A 6,319-nucleotide genomic window follows, 5' to 3' on the forward strand; every position below is an offset into this window, starting at 1 on the left:
TCCGTGGCTGTGGAAATTGGCAGCAAGTTATCAGCAAATCCACCCAGTTCCTCTTCGCCTGTGAGAGGTACGAAGCCCCAAACCTGGACGCCCACTTAAAGAAGTGTGAACTAAATCTATGCACTGGACGGCCCCTCTGGAGCCTGGCTGTCTGGCTTATCTCAGTTCCCACTTTATTTTAGAGAAAGAGCTGATGGCTGTGGCTGCAGGAAATCCAGGGGGTGGAAATTACTGAGCATTTTGCCCTCCACACCCAGCATTGGAACACGTCAAGGAGAGCGGGGGGGGGGGGGGGGGGGGGGTGGGGGGGGGGGGGGGGGGGGGGGGGGGGGGGGGGGGGGGGGGGGGGGGGGGGGGGGGGGAGACGGGATGGGACGGGGACATGGCGGGGGGGGGGGGCGACCGTGCATGAGTCACTGGCCATTCAGGGGGCTTTGCATGGATGATGATTTTCTGTTCATCTGCATCCTTGCAAAAGGTTGAGGGCTGGTGGACACAGAGCACCCCACAACGCGGAGAAGAGGTGAGCACCATCTGCCAAGCTGGCATTGCCGAATGACATAATGGTTGAGCAAAACCACACGCAGTCGTTAAACACTAGCTGTCTACTCCAGAGGAGTGACACAGAAGTGGATGGATGCGGGAATGAGCGGCTTTGCAGTGGTTCCAGTGGCCTCAGGGCTGCAATGTGGCCCATGGGATGCAGATTCCTGGTCAGGGCTGGCCAGGGCTCTGGGCAGCACATTGTCAATGCGTGTGTCTGCAAAACATGCAGAGAGCAGGGCTGGGAAAATGGCCTTGCTAGGAATCATAACTGGGGCAGCTGGCTGTCTCTAGCAGCTTCCATCCCTTGCCAGTGAAACAGCTCTGATTTTTGAAAGCGTGATTTGTACCTAGAAAGAATAGATGTGAGGCAAGATCTCCCCGCCCCTGGCACTCGCACCAGGGAACAGGATCCAAGCCCTTTGTGATTTGGCCAGGGCAGAGCTGAGCGCTTCACAAGCTGCCCACAGGGAATGGTTGGGAGTATTCCCCAAAGTTTTCAAAGTGTCAGGGAAAAGCTGTGTAATTTGGCACACGCCAGGAAGGCATGGATATGGGTATGGTCTGACGAGAAAGGAGGAAGGCAGAAAATGTTTCTTCCGGGGGGGGGGGGGGGGCACATGGAAAAAAGGGGTCTGCTGCGTAGTGCAATATCTGGGTGAGAAAAGCCAATGCAACGACTGGAGCAAGAGTACCTGAGACCACATCCAGGGCCTGCCTGTACCAGCGTGGAGGCAGGTGGAGGGCTGGGGGGTTCTGCTGGGAGCTGTGGCAGCCCCGGGGAGGATGCTTCCTGTGGCCAGTCCCTGGTGCAGGTCCCATCGCTGTGAGTGGCAGGTGTACATCACACATGGTTCCCCTAAATGCTGACATGGTTGTTGGGGGAGATGCCAAAGAGCCTTACCCTGCTGTTGCACACACAGAGAGCTGTCCCAGGGGTAACACTGACAGGCAAAACACAGAAGTAAACACCCCTTTGCCATAGCTACGGAGGAGCCCCGCACCTGCCTGCCCTGGGACCCCAATCCTGCTCCACGTGCTGTTGACAGCGTTGTCATAGGAAACGGCACTCACTAACGGGGTGTGACGGGGCTTTATGGTGCCTGTGCGGGAGCCCACGGGATGCGCTCAAAGGAAAGGTATGTGTGAGGGGCAGATCACAGAAACACCAGTGGAAGAGGCCCTCTGAGGTGTCCAGCCCCAGTGCTGGCTCCCAGCAGCAGTCTTCAGTCTCAGCTGCAAATCCTCCAAGGATGGGGATACCCCAGCTCTCTGGGGACCTGTCATGGGCCTGCACCACCCCCTTAGGGAAGAAATTTTCCTGATATAGACACAAGATAGCTGCTGGAGATATCCTGCAATGACCAGGGCAGCACCCATGGGAAGCTCTGCCCTGCATCAGCTCTTGGGGGAAGAGGTGGAGGGGAGACATGGCATGAGAGTGATCATGGAGAATGGGCCCTGTGCTCTGCATTTGGATGCAGATATCCTGGTGAGCTGGAAAAGAGAGGATTGCTCTCCCCAAAGTGGATGGCTGTGAGCAGGACACATCACACTTGTGTCCAGCAGCTGCATTTCTGCAAGGAAGCAGCCATGGCAGCCGGTGCTGGGAGAGATGCAGCTGCAGGGGATGAGGGACAGGGAGAGGTTGGGGATGCAGCGGAGCCACTGCAGGTCCTCACTACTGCTATGCACAGACACTGACACTGATGACCTGACTGGCATCATGTGGGCCAAAATTTTCATTTCACCTGCCCACCCCTCTGCTGAGCAAGTGCCTCCTGTTTGGCCACACTGTGTCTTCAGAAAGGCGGTGAAGTCTTCATCTAAAGCACCAGGGGACAGGGAAGCTGCCTCTTCCCATGGCTGAGCATCCTTATGTTTTCCTGCCTTGGTTCACCAGCTGTTAATTGTTAACTAACAGATTATCACTCCTGTAGATACTGCAGAAAGAAAGCTTCAAACTAAAGAGGCTGTCTTCTGGAGATCTCTGTAAATCTGCCTGCTACAGCATCCTAGAGAAATGCCTCCCAGGGATCAGGGCAGGAGGGGGAGGCAGGTTATGAGGCACAGACAGGGATCTGTAGTACCTGGGAATCAAGACAAGTCTCTGCTCAGTCTTATTTTTGGCAGGCGAAACCTACAGGCTTGTCAAGTCCCCCATTCAGAGGTATTTTCACCAGCCCACAGTTATCTCCATGGCTCTCTCCTGAACCAGCTCTGACATTTGCAGCCAGGTCCCAATGGTGGGCTGTAGGGATGTGACCAGCCAACACCCCAGCATGTGCTTGCGGCTGTAGCTCCAGTGTTTTGTGGCCAGAAACCTGGATACACTCTGCCCATCGGTGAGCACGCTGGGGGCACCCAGGCAGGAGGGCACCCATGGGAGGCCAGGGTGGAGCATGTGCTTGGGTTGGTGCATGGTGGGGGTTCTGGAGCAGGGGAACATCATTCCCCCACTTGCATCAGCCATCCAAGAGTCACAGCTTTGGTCTTGAGACCAGGTCAGATGGATGGCTGTTAAGACATTGACACCCCTTTTGAGGACCACTGGATACTCCAAGCGTGTTTTGGGGATGGGGTCTCCATCTCTCCCTCCCCTGTGCACCCCATTGCATCAGCCCTGCATGTTCTCTGAGGGGGGAAAATTCAACTACTGCTCATGCAGCCCACACCACACCACCACAGGGCATCCACCTGGCACCTGCCCAGTGCAGCCAAGGAAGCCATCCCATCTCCAGTACAAGGCTGGAAGCCACTGCAGAGACCTGTTTCAGCATTACAGGTAGGATCTTCTCAGCTATCCCTGTGTACCCTCTGTGCTGGGGTGTTTCCCAAAGCACAAGAGGCATTGCCAGCACTGCAGGGGCTGTCTGGGGACCACAGGGGCCTAGGCAGCCTCTCCCTGCTAACGGCCAACCACTGGCATGTCCTGCTGTACATAACACTGTTGGGTTTGATTGAGTTACTAATGAGGCTTGTGTGAGTCCAACTGTACCCCTCCCAATCTTAATTTTCTACTAGCTTTTCTTTCTCTGGCAGTCACTTCCCACAGTTGTTATAGGAAGAGGTTTTGCCAACACAAGGATGCTGCTCAGTAGGACCAGTGCTGGAGCTGCAGCCACATGCGGTGGTGGGATGCTTTTCCTTGGCATGACCACCAGAAACAGCATTGTTCTCCCACGGCCACAGAGGGACTTCGAGATTTCTCAGGAATGTTTGTCATCAGAGTCCCATTGAGGAGAGAAGGGGAGACACCATCCCCAGCCCCTAGTCTGGACGTGTAACCCATGTTCCTGTTTTCTGCCATCCATGAAAAACCAGGTGATGTTTGTAACGGTGCCTTCTCTGAGGGCTTTGCCTCCCTTTCTCATCCTCTCCTCTTCATTTCCTCTGTGGGTAAACAGCTCTTCTTGTGTGGAGAAGTGGATGTGCAGCACCTGTGAGGCTCGGATTGTGTTGTGAGTGGTGCAGCCCTGGGACAGTGGTGGTGGGATCTCCATCCTTGGACATGTTCAAAACATGCCTGGACAAGGCCCTGAGCAGCCTGACCCAGCTTTGGAGTGTTAACTTGCTCATGGGCTGGGCTGGAGACCTCCAGACATCCCTTCCAACCTAAATCCTTCCATGATTTATATCAAATTCTCTTTTGTAATTATGTAGTTCTGGGAAGCCTTCAGTGATGTATCATTGAACCGTTATAATCCGATGCTGGCCAAGGAGGGATTTAGTGGTCCTGGATCCATACATCTCATTCACATTGTCCTTCTCAAGGACATTGGAACATCTGCTGCTGATAGGTAACTCCAGGCCATGGTGTAGCCCGGCTCCCAGCTCAGACGTGAGACTTCTGCTTGCCTGCCTCCATCCCTACTGCTGCAGACCTTCAGTCAGACCTTTCAAGTGGCTGTTTTCATCCTCTGGACTGCTTGTGAGCTTTCCAAGTGTTGATTAAAAGGTACCATCACTGCAAAACGTGCTGTGCCTGGGTGGATATAGCTTTCAGCAACTGAAACACAGTGTTTACTGGAACGCACCACAGTCGTTCTCAGTCAGGACTGATTCCTTGCCAGATGTCAGCTCCGACCCCCAGCAGTTTCAGCAGTAGAGCCGCTTAAAAATTGGAAGATTGTTTTGTATTCTCAAAAGCAAAAAAAAAAGGGTATGTTTATTATGGAGATATTTCTTTTCACTGCCTGCATACTCTGAAATGGCCAAAGCATGTTCAAAGAGACTTTCAAATTGCCTTTATGCAGAGACCGAGGCTGGAAAATATCAACCCAGAAGGGGAAAACTGAAGCGAGTTGTGGGCAACTGAGCACAGAGATGTAGCTGGTAACACTCAGCCAGAACATGAACTTTAGACACTGCCTGTGCTCCAGTTTGTGTCTGTAGCACAGAGGGGCCCTAAGGAAAAGGCGGTGGAGCTCTATTATCTCACAGCCAGGTCCTTGTGGTGTTGAGGGGAAATATATAGCAGGCAGGGCTGGGCTGCCTCCATCCCCTCCCAATGCACCCTGCAAATGCCAGTCGATGGCTCCCAGAGCCCTGATAATCCCAAGCATGAGTCAGAGCCTAACAATCAAGAGCAGAGCTTCAAATTAAGAATTATTTAAAAAAAAAAAAAAGCATATACTGGGTATGGTTTTTTGTTCTGCTTTTTCAGCCATAAGGTTTATGCCTCCAGCTTTTCTATGCATCCAGAAGGGCTTAAAGTTTTCCTCTCAGCCAAGTAAAATCTGAGTCTCCCCCAGGCACATGACTCCAGGAGATGGGGATTAAAAAACCTGCAAAGCAAGTGATGCATTTGCTAATGGCCACAGGGATGTGGATCTGCAGAAGCAGTGCCCTGGGGACAACATCTTTCCCCAAAAGTCCCTGGCAGGGAACTGTAAGTCCTCAGAGAGGCTGCAGGACACTAGCCTGTCCTGTTTTGAGGTGACCTGGAGGCTGGGAGGGACCGTCTCAGCTGTGGGGTGACCTTAAGATAAATTCCCCATGCCAAAATGCTTGTCAAGGGGAGGACTTGATTCAGCAGTAATCTCCAGCATTCTTGCCTGACTCCCAAAGAGGCACCACATGTGTGATTAAAAACTCTGCAATTCTGAGATCTGGCATTTTGTGATCTCCTTGCTGAGAAAGGACAGAAATCCTCCAAAAAGCTAAAAATGTGCTTTACAGCAGGGCTGCAGCTGGCTACATATGTGGTAGACTGGTGGCTCGGTCCCTCTCCCATCCTCCCTGGGCTGCCCAGGGACCTGCAGTTCCCCTGAGGAAGGTTTCCCCCTTATTTTTCCTCTTGGGAAAGCACCCACTGCTGTGCAGGGTGGTTGCCCACAGCTGGTCCAGCTCCTCACAGGAAACTGGAAATGTGACTGCGAGGTTTAATGGTTCTAACAAAGTAACATGGTGAGGAACATAGAGAAGTGATGGCAGAGGTCGTGGTTTTGTGGGACAGCTGTGTTGGGGGGTTTCCACAGTGATGCTGGTGTGGGGACAGGAGGAAAAGGCAGAGGGGACCAGGGGTGGGCTAAGGTGGCTGGACCAAGGCAAGGGGAGCTGGAGCAGGGCTTGCAGCTGGCAGCCGACTGGCATGACCTGCAGCGAGGGGGACCCAGCCAGCACTGCCAGTTGGGGTGTCTGCAGCAGCAAAGAGATCATTGATGCAGGAGAGATTTAGGGAGCCAAGGAGGGTGGGGGAACCAGGCACCAAAATCAGGGGAAAGATGGAAAAGGAGAGCACCATGGAGGGATGAGGAGAGACACGGGAGGCCCA

This window comes from Falco naumanni, chromosome 1, assembly GCF_017639655.2.
Source record: "Falco naumanni isolate bFalNau1 chromosome 1, bFalNau1.pat, whole genome shotgun sequence".
NCBI classification, from domain to species: domain Eukaryota; kingdom Metazoa; phylum Chordata; class Aves; order Falconiformes; family Falconidae; genus Falco; species Falco naumanni.